This window comes from Narcine bancroftii, chromosome 12 (assembly GCF_036971445.1).
Source record: "Narcine bancroftii isolate sNarBan1 chromosome 12, sNarBan1.hap1, whole genome shotgun sequence".
In the NCBI taxonomy this organism is placed as follows: Eukaryota; Metazoa; Chordata; class Chondrichthyes; order Torpediniformes; family Narcinidae; genus Narcine; species Narcine bancroftii.
The window spans coordinates 48,885,251-48,901,801 of record NC_091480.1 but is presented as its reverse complement, the minus strand read 5'-3'; positions in this window follow the sequence as shown (position 1 = coordinate 48,901,801).

The following is a 16,551-nucleotide window of genomic DNA, read 5'->3' as shown; positions in this document are numbered from 1 at the left end:
TAGGTCATTCCCACTGACACAATCACGATCACTGCTGTTGGTCACTCCAACTGACCCAATCACGGTCACTGCTGTAGGTCATTCCCACTGACCCAATCATCGTCAATGCTGTTGGACATTCCCAATGACCCAATCATGGTCACTGCTGTAGGTCACTCCCACTGAACCACTCATTGTCAATGCTGTAGGTCATTCCCACTGAACCACTCAATGTCACTGCTGTCAGCCACTCCCACTGACCCACTTACTGTCACTGCTGTAGATCACTCCCACTGACCCAATCACAGCCACTGCTGTAGGTCACTCCCGCTGACCCAATCACAGTCACTGATGTAGGTCACTCCCACTCACCCAATCATGGTTACTGATGTAGGTCACTTCCACTGACCCAATCACGGTCACTGCTGTAGTTCAATCCCACTGACACACTCTCAGACACTGATGTAGATTACTCCCACTGACCCAATCACAGCCACTGCTGTAGGTCACTCCCGCTGACCCAATCACAGTCACTGATGTAGGTCACTCCCACTCACCCAATCATGGTTCCTGATGTAGATCACTTCCACTGACCCAATCATGGTCACTGCTGTAGGTCTCTCCCACTGACCCACTCACTATCATTGCTGTAGGTCATTCCCACTCTCCCAATCACGGTCACTGCTGTAGGTCAATCCCACTGACGCACTCTCAGTCACTGATGTAGATTACTCCCACTTACCCACTCACTGTCACTGCTGAAGGTCATTCCCACTGACCCACTCACACTCACTGCGTAGGTCACTCCCACTGACCCAATCACTGTCACTGCTGTAGGTCATTCCTACTTACACAATCGCGGTCACTGCAGTATGTCACTCGCACTGACCCAATCACTGTCACTGCTGAAGGTCATTCCCACTGACCCACTCACACTCACTGCGTAGGTCACTCCCACTGACTCAATCACGGTCACTGCTTTAGGTCACTCCCACTGACCCAATCACAGCCACTGCTGTAGGTCACTCGCGCTGACCCAATCACAGTCACTGATGTAGGTCACTCCCACTCACCAAATCATCGTTACTGATGTAGGTCACTTCCACTGACCCAATCATGGTCACTGCTGTAGGTCATTCCCACTGACCCATTCATCGTCAATGCTGTTGGACATTCCCACTGACCCAATCATGGTCACTGCTGTAGGTCACTCCCACTGAACCACTCATTGTCAATGCTGTAGGTCATTCCCACTGAACCACTCAATGTCACTGCTGTCAGCCACTCCCACTGACCCACTTACTGTCACTGCTGAAGGTCATTCCCACTGACCCACTCACACTCACTGCGTAGGTCACTCCCACTGACCCAATCACTGTCACTGCTGTAGGTCATTCGTAGCGACACAATCTCGGTCACTGCAGTATGTCACTCCCACTGACCCAATCACGGTCACTGCTGTAGGTCAATCCCACTGACGCACTCTCAGACACTGCTGTAGATTACTCCCACTGACCCACTCACTGTCACTGCTGAAGGTCATTCCCACTGACCCACTCACACTCACTGCGTAGGTCACTCCCACTGACCCAATCACTGTCACTGCTGTAGGTCATTCGTACCGACACAATCTCGGTCACTGCAGTATGTCACTCCCACTGACCCAATCACGGTCACTGCTGTAGGTCATTCCCACAGACCCAATCATCGTCAATGCTGTAGGTCATTCCCACTGACCCTATCTTGGTCACTGCTGTAGGTCACTCCCACTGAACCACTCACTGTCACTGCTGTAGGTCATTCCCTCTGAACCTCTCAATGTCACTGCTGTCAGCCACTCCCACTGACCCACTCATTGTCAATGCTGTAGGTCATTCCCACTGAACCACTCAATGTCACTGCTGTCAGCCACTCCCACTGACCCACTTACTGTCACTGCTGTAGATCACTCCCGCTGACTCAATCACGGTCACTGCTTTAGGTCACTCCCACTGACCCAATCACAGCCAGTGCTGTAGGTCACTCCCGCTGACCCAATCACAGTCACTGATGTAGGTCACTCCCACTCACCCAATCATGGTTACTGATGTAGGTCCCTTCCACTGACCCAATCAGGGTCACTGCTGTAGGTCAATCCCACTGACACACTCTCAGACACTGATGTAGATTACTCCCACTGACCCAATCACAGCCACTGCTGTAGGTTACTCCAGCTGACCCAATCTCATTCACTGCTGAAGGTCATTCACACTGACACACTCACTCTCACTGCGTAGGTCACTCCCACTGACCCAATCACAGTCACTGCTGTAGGTCATTCCCACTGACACAATCACGGTCACTGCTGTAGGTCACTCCAACTGACCCAATCACGGTCACTGCAGTAGGTCACTCCGACTGAACCACTCATTGTCAATGCTGTTGGTCATTCCCACTGAACCACTCAATGTCACTGCTGTAAGCCACTCCCACTGACCCATTTACTGTCACTGCTGTAGATCACTCCCGCTGACTCAATAACGGTCACTGCTTTAGGTCACTCCCACTGACCCAATCACAGCCACTGCTGTAGGTCACTCCCGCTGACCCAATCACAGTCACTGATGTAGGTCACTCCCACTCACCCAATCATGGTTACTGATGTAGGTCACTTCCACTGACCCAATCACGGTCACTGCTCTAGGTCAATCCCACTGACACACTCTCAGACACTGATGTAGATTACTCCCACTGACCCAATCACAGCCACTGCTGTAGGTCACTCCCGCTGACCCAATCACAGTCACTGATGTAGGTCACTCCCACTCACCCAATCATGGTTCCTGATGTAGGTCACTTCCACTGACCCAATCATGGTCACTGCTGTAGGTCACTCCCACTGACCCACTCACTATCATTGCTGTAGGTCATTCCCACTGACCCAATCACTGTCACTGCTGAAGGTCATTCCCACTGACGCACTCACACTCACTGCGTAGGTCACTCCAACTGACACAATCAATGTCACTGCTGTAGGTCATTCCTACTGACACAATCGCGGTTACTGCAGTATGTCACTCCCACTGACCCAATCACTGTCACTGCTGAAGGTCATTCCCACTGACCCACTCACACTCACTGCGTGGGTCACTCCCACTGACTCAATCACGGTCACTGCTTTAGGTCACTCCCACTGACACCATCACAGCCACTGATGTAGGTCAGTCCCACTCACCCAATCATGGTTACTGATGTAGGTCACTTCCACTGACCCAATCATGGTCAGTGCTGTAGGTCACTCCCACTGACCCACTCACTATCATTGCTGTAGTTCATTCCCACTGACCCAATCACGGTCACTACTGTAGGTCAATCCCACTGACGCACTCTCAGACACTGCTGTAGATTACTCCCACTGACCCACTCACTGTCACTGCTGAAGGTCATTCCCACTGACCCACTCATTGTCAATGCTGTAGGTCATTCCCACTGAACCACTCAATGTCACTGCTGTCAGCCACTCCCACTGACCCAATCACTGTCACTGCTGAAGGTCATTCCCACTGAGCCACTCACACTCACTGCGTAGGTCACTCCCACTGACCCAATCACTGTCACTGCTGTAGGTCATTCGTACCGACACAATCTCGGTCACTGCAGTATGTCACTCCCACTGACCCAATCACGGTTACTGCTGTAGGTCATTCCCACAGACCCAATCATCGTCAATGCTGTAGGTCATTCCCACTGACCCTATCTTGGTCACTGCTGTAGGTCACTCCCACTGAACCACTCACTGTCACTGCTGTAGGTCATTCCCACTGAACCTCTCAATGTCACTGCGGTCAGCCACTCCCACTGACCCACTCACTGTCACTGCTGTAGATCACTCCCACTGACCCAATCACAGCCACTGCTGTAGGTCACTCCCGCTGACCCAATCACAGTCACTGATGTAGGTCACTCCCACTCACCCAATCATGGTTACTGATGTAGGTCACTTCCACTGACCCAATCACGGTCACTGCTGTAGTTGAATCCCACTGACACACTCTCAGACACTGATGTAGATTACTCCCACTGACCCAATCACAGCCACTGCTGTAGGTCACTCCCGCTGACCCAATCACAGTCACTGATGTAGGTTACTCCCACTCACCCAATCATGGTTCCTGATGTAGGTCACTTCCACTGACCCAATCATGGTCACTGCTGTAGGTCACTCCCACTGACCCACTCACTATCATTGCTGTTGGTCATTCCCACTCACCCAATCACGGTCACTGCTGTAGGTCCATCCCACTGACGCACTCTCAGTCACTGATGTAGATTACTCCCACTGACCCACTCACTGTCACTGCTGAAGGTCATTCCCACTGACCCACTCACACTCACTGCGTAGGTCACTCCCACTGACCCAATCACTGTCACTGCTGTAGGTCATTCCTACTGACACAATCGCGGTCACTGCAGTATGTCACTCCCACTGACCCAATCACTGTCACTGCTGAAGGTCATTCCCACTGACCCACTCACACTCACTGCGTAGGTCACTCCCACTGACTCAATCACGGTCACTGCTTTAGGTCACTCCCACTGACCCAATCACAGCCACTGCTGTAGGTCACTCGCGCTGACCCAATCACAGTCACTGATGTAGGTCACTCCACTCACCCAATCATGGTTACTGATGTAGGTCACTTCCACTGACCCAATCATGGTCACTGCTGTAGGTCACTCCCACTGACCCACTCACTATCATTGCTGTAGGTCATTCCCACTCACCCAATCACGGTCACTACTGTAGGTCAATCCCACTGACGCACTCTCAGACACTGCTGTAGATTACTCCCACTGACCCACTCACTGTCACTGCTGAAGGTCATTCCCACTGACCCACTCACACTCACTGCGTAGGTCACTCCCACTGACCCAATCACTGTCACTGCTGTAGGTCATTCGTACCGACACAATCTCGGTCACTGCAGTATGTCACTCCCACTGACCCAATCACGGTCACTGCTGTAGGTCATTCCCACAGACCCAATCATCGTCAATGCTGTAGGTCATTCCCACTGACCCTATCTTGGTCACTGCTGTAGGTCACTCCCACTGAACCACTCACTGTCACTGCTGTAGGTCATTCCCTCTGAACCTCTCAATGTCAATGCTGTCAGCCACTCCCACTGACCCACTCACTGTCACTGCTCTAGGTGACTCTCACTGACCAAATCATAGTCACTGCTGTAGGTCACTCCCACTCACCCAATCATGGTCACTGCTGTAGGTCACTCCCACTCACCCTATCACTGTCTCTGCTGTAGGTCACTCCCACTGACGCTCTCACTATCATTGCTGTAGGTCATTCCCACTGACCCAATCACGGTCACTGCTGTATGTCAATCCCACTGACCCAAACATCGTCAATGCTGTTGGACATTCCCACTGACCCAATCATGGTCACTGCTGTAGGTCACTCCCACTGAACCACTCATTGTCAATGCTGTAGGTCATTCCCACTGAACCACTCAATGTCACTGCTGTCAGCCACTCCCACTGACCCACTTACTGTCACTGCTGTAGATCACTCCCGCTGACTCAATCACAGTCACTGCTTTAGGTCACTCCCACTGACCCAATCACAGCCACTGCTGTAGGTCACTCCCGCTGACCCAATCACAGTCACTGATGTAGGTCACTCCCACTCACCCAATCATGGTTACTGATGTAGGTCACTTCCACTGACCCAATCACGGTCACTGCTGTAGGTCAATCCCACTGACACACCCTCAGACACTGATGTAGATTACTCCCACTGACCCAATCACAGCCACTGCTGTAGGTCACTCCCGCTGACCCAATCACAGTCACTGATGTAGGTCACTCCCACTCACCCAATCATGGTTCCTGATGTAGGTCACTTCCACTGACCCAATCATGGTCACTGCTGTAGGTCACTCCCACTGACCCACTCACTATCATTGCTGTAGGTCATTCCCACTGACCCAATCACGGTCACTGCTGTAGGTCAATCCCACTGACGCACTCTCAGTCACTGCTGTAGATTACTCCCACTGACCCACTCACTGTCACTGCTGAAGGTCATTCCCACTGACCCACTCACACTCACTGCGTAGGTCACTCCCACTGACCCAATCACTGTCACTGCTGAAGGTCATTCCTACTGACACAATCGCGGTCACTGCAGTATGTCACTCCCACTGACCCAATCACTGTCACTGCTGAAGGTCATTCCCACTGACCCACTCACACTCACTGCGTAGGTCACTCCCACTGACTCAATCACGGTCACTGCTTTAGGTCACTCCCACTGACCCAATCACAGCCAATGCTGTAGGTCACTCGCGCTGACCCAATCACAGTCACTGATGTAGGTCACTCCCACTCACCCAATCATGGTTACTGATATAGGTCACTTCCACTGACCCAATCATTGTCACTGCTGTAGGTCACTCCCACTGACCCACTCAGTATCATTGCTGTAGGTCATTCCCACTCACCCAATCACGGTCACTGCTGTAGGTCAATCCCACTGACGCACTCTAAGTCACTGCTGTAGGTCACTCCCACTGACCCACTCAGTATCATTGCTGTAGGTCATTCCCACTCACCCAATCACGGTCACTGCTGTAGGTCAATCCCACTGACGCACTCTCAGTCACTGATGTAGATTACTCCCACTGACCCACTCACTGTCACTGCTGAAGGTCATTCCCACTGACCCACTCACACTCACTGCGTAGGTCACTCCCACTGACCCAATCACTGTCACTGCTGTAGGTCATTCCTACTTACACAATCGCGGTCACTGCAGTATGTCACTCCCACTGACCCAATCACTGTCACTGCTGAAGGTCATTCCCACTGACCCACTCACACTCACTGCGTAGGTCACTCCCACTGACTCAATCACGGTCACTGCTTTAGGTCACTCCCACTGACCCAATCACAGCCACTGCTGTAGGTCACTCGCGCTGACCCAATCACAGTCACTGATGTAGGTCACTCCCACTCACCAAATCATCGTTACTGATGTAGGTCACTTCCACTGACCCAATCATGGTCACTGCTGTAGGTCATTCCCACTGACCCATTCATCGTCAATGCTGTTGGACATTCCCACTGACCCAATCATGGTCACTGCTGTAGGTCACTCCCACTGAACCACTCATTGTCAATGCTGTAGGTCATTCCCACTGAACCACTCAATGTCACTGCTGTCAGCCACTCCCACTGACCCACTTACTGTCACTGCTGAAGGTCATTCCCACTGACCCACTCACACTCACTGCGTAGGTCACTCCCACTGACCCAATCACTGTCACTGCTGTAGGTCATTCGTAGCGACACAATCTCGGTCACTGCAGTATGTCACTCCCACTGACCCAATCACGGTCACTGCTGTAGGTCAATCCCACTGACGCACTCTCAGACACTGCTGTAGATTACTCCCACTGACCCACTCACTGTCACTGCTGAAGGTCATTCCCACTGACCCACTCACACTCACTGCGTAGGTCACTCCCACTGACCCAATCACTGTCACTGCTGTAGGTCATTCGTACCGACACAATCTCGGTCACTGCAGTATGTCACTCCCACTGACCCAATCACGGTCACTGCTGTAGGTCATTCCCACAGACCCAATCATCGTCAATGCTGTAGGTCATTCCCACTGACCCTATCTTGGTCACTGCTGTAGGTCACTCCCACTGAACCACTCACTGTCACTGCTGTAGGTCATTCCCTCTGAACCTCTCAATGTCACTGCTGTCAGCCACTCCCACTGACCCACTCATTGTCAATGCTGTAGGTCATTCCCACTGAACCACTCAATGTCACTGCTGTCAGCCACTCCCACTGACCCACTTACTGTCACTGCTGTAGATCACTCCCGCTGACTCAATCACGGTCACTGCTTTAGGTCACTCCCACTGACCCAATCACAGCCAGTGCTGTAGGTCACTCCCGCTGACCCAATCACAGTCACTGATGTAGGTCACTCCCACTCACCCAATCATGGTTACTGATGTAGGTCCCTTCCACTGACCCAATCAGGGTCACTGCTGTAGGTCAATCCCACTGACACACTCTCAGACACTGATGTAGATTACTCCCACTGACCCAATCACAGCCACTGCTGTAGGTTACTCCAGCTGACCCAATCTCATTCACTGCTGAAGGTCATTCCCACTGACACACTCACTCTCACTGCGTAGGTCACTCCCACTGACCCAATCACAGTCACTGCTGTAGGTCATTCCCACTGACACAATCACGGTCACTGCTGTAGGTCACTCCAACTGACCCAATCACGGTCACTGCAGTAGGTCACTCCGACTGAACCACTCATTGTCAATGCTGTTGGTCATTCCCACTGAACCACTCAATGTCACTGCTGTAAGCCACTCCCACTGACCCATTTACTGTCACTGCTGTAGATCACTCCCGCTGACTCAATAACGGTCACTGCTTTAGGTCACTCCCACTGACCCAATCACAGCCACTGCTGTAGGTCACTCCCGCTGACCCAATCACAGTCACTGATGTAGGTCACTCCCACTCACCCAATCATGGTTACTGATGTAGGTCACTTCCACTGACCCAATCACGGTCACTGCTCTAGGTCAATCCCACTGACACACTCTCAGACACTGATGTAGATTACTCCCACTGACCCAATCACAGCCACTGCTGTAGGTCACTCCCGCTGACCCAATCACAGTCACTGATGTAGGTCACTCCCACTCACCCAATCATGGTTCCTGATGTAGGTCACTTCCACTGACCCAATCATGGTCACTGCTGTAGGTCACTCCCACTGACCCACTCACTATCATTGCTGTAGGTCATTCCCACTGACCCAATCACTGTCACTGCTGAAGGTCATTCCCACTGACGCACTCACACTCACTGCGTAGGTCACTCCAACTGACACAATCAATGTCACTGCTGTAGGTCATTCCTACTGACACAATCGCGGTTACTGCAGTATGTCACTCCCACTGACCCAATCACTGTCACTGCTGAAGGTCATTCCCACTGACCCACTCACACTCACTGCGTAGGTCACTCCCACTGACTCAATCACGGTCACTGCTTTAGGTCACTCCCACTGACACCATCACAGCCACTGATGTAGGTCAGTCCCACTCACCCAATCATGGTTACTGATGTAGGTCACTTCCACTGACCCAATCATGGTCACTGCTGTAGGTCACTCCCACTGACCCACTCACTATCATTGCTGTAGTTCATTCCCACTGACCCAATCACGGTCACTACTGTAGGTCAATCCCACTGACGCACTCTCAGACACTGCTGTAGATTACTCCCACTGACCCACTCACTGTCACTGCTGAAGGTCATTCCCACTGACCCACTCATTGTCAATGCTGTAGGTCATTCCCACTGAACCACTCAATGTCACTGCTGTCAGCCACTCCCACTGACCCAATCACTGTCACTGCTGAAGGTCATTCCCACTGAGCCACTCACACTCACTGCGTAGGTCACTCCCACTGACCCAATCACTGTCACTGCTGTAGGTCATTCGTACCGACACAATCTCGGTCACTGCAGTATGTCACTCCCACTGACCCAATCACGGTTACTGCTGTAGGTCATTCCCACAGACCCAATCATCGTCAATGCTGTAGGTCATTCCCACTGACCCTATCTTGGTCACTGCTGTAGGTCACTCCCACTGAACCACTCACTGTCACTGCTGTAGGTCATTCCCACTGAACCTCTCAATGTCACTGCGGTCAGCCACTCCCACTGACCCACTCACTGTCACTGCTGTAGATCACTCCCACTGACCCAATCACAGCCACTGCTGTAGGTCACTCCCGCTGACCCAATCACAGTCACTGATGTAGGTCACTCCCACTCACCCAATCATGGTTACTGATGTAGGTCACTTCCACTGACCCAATCACGGTCACTGCTGTAGTTGAATCCCACTGACACACTCTCAGACACTGATGTAGATTACTCCCACTGACCCAATCACAGCCACTGCTGTAGGTCACTCCCGCTGACCCAATCACAGTCACTGATGTAGGTTACTCCCACTCACCCAATCATGGTTCCTGATGTAGGTCACTTCCACTGACCCAATCATGGTCACTGCTGTAGGTCACTCCCACTGACCCACTCACTATCATTGTTGTTGGTCATTCCCACTCACCCAATCACGGTCACTGCTGTAGGTCCATCCCACTGACGCACTCTCAGTCACTGATGTAGATTACTCCCACTGACCCACTCACTGTCACTGCTGAAGGTCATTCCCACTGACCCACTCACACTCACTGCGTAGGTCACTCCCACTGACCCAATCACTGTCACTGCTGTAGGTCATTCCTACTGACACAATCGCGGTCACTGCAGTATGTCACTCCCACTGACCCAATCACTGTCACTGCTGAAGGTCATTCCCACTGACCCACTCACACTCACTGCGTAGGTCACTCCCACTGACTCAATCACGGTCACTGCTTTAGGTCACTCCCACTGACCCAATCACAGCCACTGCTGTAGGTCACTCGCGCTGACCCAATCACAGTCACTGATGTAGGTCACTCCACTCACCCAATCATGGTTACTGATGTAGGTCACTTCCACTGACCCAATCATGGTCACTGCTGTAGGTCACTCCCACTGACCCACTCACTATCATTGCTGTAGGTCATTCCCACTCACCCAATCACGGTCACTACTGTAGGTCAATCCCACTGACGCACTCTCAGACACTGCTGTAGATTACTCCCACTGACCCACTCACTGTCACTGCTGAAGGTCATTCCCACTGACCCACTCACACTCACTGCGTAGGTCACTCCCACTGACCCAATCACTGTCACTGCTGTAGGTCATTCGTACCGACACAATCTCGGTCACTGCAGTATGTCACTCCCACTGACCCAATCACGGTCACTGCTGTAGGTCATTCCCACAGACCCAATCATCGTCAATGCTGTAGGTCATTCCCACTGACCCTATCTTGGTCACTGCTGTAGGTCACTCCCACTGAACCACTCACTGTCACTGCTGTAGGTCATTCCCTCTGAACCTCTCAATGTCAATGCTGTCAGCCACTCCCACTGACCCACTCACTGTCACTGCTCTAGGTGACTCTCACTGACCAAATCATAGTCACTGCTGTAGGTCACTCCCACTCACCCAATCATGGTCACTGCTGTAGGTCACTCCCACTCACCCTATCACTGTCTCTGCTGTAGGTCACTCCCACTGACGCTCTCACTATCATTGCTGTAGGTCATTCCCACTGACCCAATCACGGTCACTGCTGTATGTCAATCCCACTGACCCAAACATCGTCAATGCTGTTGGACATTCCCACTGACCCAATCATGGTCACTGCTGTAGGTCACTCCCACTGAACCACTCATTGTCAATGCTGTCGGTCATTCCCACTGAACCACTCAATGTCACTGCTGTCAGCCACTCCCACTGACCCACTTACTGTCACTGCTGTAGATCACTCCCGCTGACTCAATCACAGTCACTGCTTTAGGTCACTCCCACTGACCCAATCACAGCCACTGCTGTAGGTCACTCCCGCTGACCCAATCACAGTCACTGATGTAGGTCACTCCCACTCACCCAATCATGGTTACTGATGTAGGTCACTTCCACTGACCCAATCACGGTCACTGCTGTAGGTCAATCCCACTGACACACCCTCAGACACTGATGTAGATTACTCCCACTGACCCAATCACAGCCACTGCTGTAGGTCACTCCCGCTGACCCAATCACAGTCACTGATGTAGGTCACTCCCACTCACCCAATCATGGTTCCTGATGTAGGTCACTTCCACTGACCCAATCATGGTCACTGCTGTAGGTCACTCCCACTGACCCACTCACTATCATTGCTGTAGGTCATTCCCACTGACCCAATCACGGTCACTGCTGTAGGTCAATCCCACTGACGCACTCTCAGTCACTGCTGTAGATTACTCCCACTGACCCACTCACTGTCACTGCTGAAGGTCATTCCCACTGACCCACTCACACTCACTGCGTAGGTCACTCCCACTGACCCAATCACTGTCACTGCTTAAGGTCATTCCTACTGACACAATCGCGGTCACTGCAGTATGTCACTCCCACTGACCCAATCACTGTCACTGCTGAAGGTCATTCCCACTGACCCACTCACACTCACTGCGTAGGTCACTCCTACTGACTCAATCACGGTCACTGCTTTAGGTCACTCCCACTGACCCAATCACAGCCAATGCTGTAGGTCACTCGCGCTGACCCAATCACAGTCACTGATGTAGGTCACTCCCACTCACCCAATCATGGTTACTGATATAGGTCACTTCCACTGACCCAATCATTGTCACTGCTGTAGGTCACTCCCACTGACCCACTCAGTATCATTGCTGTAGGTCATTCCCACTCACCCAATCACGGTCACTGCTGTAGGTCAATCCCACTGACCCAATCACTGTCACTGCTGAAGGTCATTCCCACTGAGCCACTCACACTCACTGCGTAGGTCACTCCCACTGACCCAATCACTGTCACTGCTGTAGGTCACTCCCACTGACCCACTCAGTATCATTGCTGTAGGTCATTCCCACTCACCCAATCACGGTCACTGCTGTAGGTCAATCCCACTGACGCACTCTAAGTCACTGATGTAGATTACTCCCACTGACCCACTCACACTCACTGCGTAGGTCACTCCCACTTACCAAATAACTGTCACTGCTGTAGGTCATTCCTACTAACACACTCGCGGTCACTGCAGTATGTCACTCCCACTGACCCAATCACTGTCACTGCTGAAGGTCATTCCCACTGACCCACTCACACTCACTGCGTAGGTCACTCCCACTGACTCAATCACGGTCACTGCTTTAGGTCACTCCCACTGACCCAATCACAGCCACTGCTGTAGGTCACTCGCGCTGACCCAATCACAGTCACTGATGTAGGTCACTCCTACTCACCCAATCATGGTTACTGATGTAGGTCACTTCCACTGACCCAATCATGGTCACTGCTGTAGGTCACTCCCACTGACCCACTCACTATCATTGCTGTAGGTCATTCCCACTCACCCAATCACGCTCACTACTGGAGGTCAATCCCACTGACGCACTCTCAGACACTGCTGTAGATTACTCCCACTGACCCACTCACTGTCACTGCTGAAGGTCATTCCCACTGACCCACTCACACTCACTGCGTAGGTCACTCCCACTGACCCAATCACTGTCACTGCTGTAGGTCATTCGTACCGACACAATCTCAGTCACTGCAGTGTGTCACTCCCACTGACCCAATCACGGTCACTGCTGTAGGTCATTCCCACAGACCCAATCATCGTCAATGCTGTAGGTCATTCCCACTGACCCTATCTTGGTCACTGCTGTAGGTCACTCCCACTGAACCACTCACTGTCACTGCTGTAGGTCATTCCCTCTGAACCTCTCAATGTCACTGCTGTCAGCCACTCCCACTGACCCACTCACTGTCACTGCTCTAGGTGACTCTCACTGACCAAATCATAGTCACTGCTGTACGTCACTCCCACTCACCCAATCATGGTCACTGCTGTAGGTCACTCCCACTCACCATATCACTGTCTCTGCTGTAGGTCACTCCCACTGACGCTCTCACTATCATTGCTGTAGGTCATTCCCTCTGATCCAATCATGGTCACTGCTGTATGTCAATCCCACTGACCCAATCACTGTCACTGCCGTAGGTCATTCCTACTGACACAATCGCAGTCACTGCAGTATGTCACTCCCACTGACCCAATCACTGTCACTGCTGAAGGTCATTCCCACTGACCCACTCACACTCACTGCGTAGGTCACTCCCACTGACTCAATCACGGTCACTGCTTTAGGTCACTCCCACTGACCCAATCACAGCCACTGCTGTAGGTCACTCGCGCTGACCCAATCACAGTCACTGATGTAGGTCACTCCCACTCACCCAATCATGGTTACTGATGTAGGTCACTTCCACTGACCCAATCATGGTCACTGCTGTAGGTCACTCCCACTGACCCACTCACTATCATTGCTGTAGGTCATTCCCACTCACCCAATCACGGTCACTACAGTAGGTCAATCCCACTGACGCACTCACAGACACTGCCGTAGATTACTCCCACTGACCCACTCACTGTCACTGCTGAAGGTTATTCCCACTGACCCACTCACACTCACTGCGTTGGTCACTCCCACTGACCCAATCACGGTCACTGCTGTAGGTCATTCCCACAGACCCAGTCATCGTCAATGCTGTAGGTCATTCCCACTGACCCTATCTTGGTCACTGCTGTAGGTCACTCCCACTGAACCACTCACTGTCACTGCTGTAGGTCATTCCCTCTGAACCTCTCAATGTCACTGCTGTCAGCCACTACAACTGACCCACTCACTGTCACTGCTCTAGGTGACTCTCACTGACCAAATCATAGTCACTGCTGTAGGCCACTCCCACTCACCCAATCATGGTCACTGCTGTAGGTCACTCCCACTCACCATATCACTGTCTCTGCTGTAGGTCACTCCCACTGACGCTCTCACTATCATTGCTGTAGGTCATTCCCACTGACCCAATCACGGTCACTGCTGTATGTCAATCCCACTGACCCACTCTCAGTCACTGCTGAAGATTACTCCGACTGACACAATCACAGTCACTGCTGTAGGTCATTCCCACAGACACAATCACGGTCACTGCTGTAGGTCACTCCAACTGACCCAATCACGGTCACTGCTGTAGGTCATTCCCACTGACCCAATCATCGTGAATGCTGTTGGTCATTCCCACTTTCCCAATCATGGTCACTGTTGCAGATGATTGCCACAGACCCACTCACTCTCACTGCGTAGGTCACTCCCACTGACCCTATCATAGTCACTGCTGTAGGTCATTCCCACTGACACAATCAGAGCCACTGCTGTAGGTCACTCCCGCTGACCCAATCACATTCACTGCTGTAGGTCATTCCCACTGATCCACTCACAGTCACTGCTGTATGTCATTCCCACTGACCCAATTAATGTCGCTGCTGTAGGTCATTGCCACTTACCCAATCACAGTCGAAGCTGTAGGTAATTCCCACTGAAACACTCACTGTCACTGCTGTCAACCACTCCCACTGACCCACTCACTGTCACTGCTGATTGCCACTCCCACTCACCCAATCATTGTTACTGATGTAGGTCACTCCCACTGACCCAATCATGGTCACTGCTGTAGGTCGCTCCCACTTACCTAATCACGGTCTCTGCTGTAGGTCACTTCCACTGACCATCTCATTATCATTGCTGTCGGTCATTCCCACTTACCCAATCACGTTCACTGCTGTAGGTCAATCCCACAGACGCACTCTCAGTCACTGCTGTCGGTCACTCCCACTGACCCACTCACTGACACTGCTGTAGGTTACTCCCACTGACCCAATCACAATCACTGTTGTAGGTCATTCTCACTGTCCCAATCATGGTCACTGTTGCAGTTAATTACCACAGAACCCATCACAGCCACTGCTGTAGGTCACTCCCGCTGACTCAATCTCATTCACTGCTGAAGGTCATTCCCACTGACCCACTCACTCTCACTGCGTAGGTCACTCCCACTGACCCAATCACAGTCACTGCGGTAGGTCATTCCCACTGACACAATCACGGTCACTGCTCTAGGTCACTACCACTGACCCAATCGCTCTCACTGCTGTAGGTCATTCCCACAGACCCAATCATCGTCAATGCTGTTGGTCATTCCCACTGACCCAATCATGGTCACTGCTGTAGGTCACCCCCACTGAACCGCTCCCTGTCACAGCTGTAGGTCATTCCTACTGAACCAATCAATGTCACTGCTGTCAGCCACTCCCACTGACCCATTCACTGTCACTGCTGTAGGTGACTCTCACTGACCAACTCATAGTCACTGCTTTAGGTCACTCCCACTCACCCAATCATGGTCACTGCTGTCGGTCATTCCCACTTACCATATCACTGTCTCTGCTGTAGGTCACCCCCACTGACGCTCTCACTATCATTGCTGTAGGTTATTCCCACTGACACAATTACGGTCACTGCTGTAGGACAATCCCACTGACCCACTCACTGTCACTGCTGTAGGTTACTCCCACTGACCCAATCCCAATCACTGCTGTAGTTCACTCTCACTGCCCCAATCATGGTTACTGTTGCAGTTTATTCCCACAGACCCACTCACTGTCACTGCTGTAGATCACTTCCAATCACTCAATCACGGTCACTGCTTTAGGTCATTCCCACTGACCCACTCACTGTCACATACTGTAGTTCATTCCCACTGAAACAATCACTGTCACGGCCGTCAGACACTCCCACTGACCGACTCACTGTCACTGCTGTAGGTCACTCCCACTCACCCAATCATGGTTACTGCTGTCGGTGACTTCCACTAACCCAATCATGGTCACTGCTGCAGGTCACTCCCACTGACCCACTCACTATCATTGCTGTAGTTCATTCCCACTGACCCAATCACGGTCACTGCTGTAGGTCAATC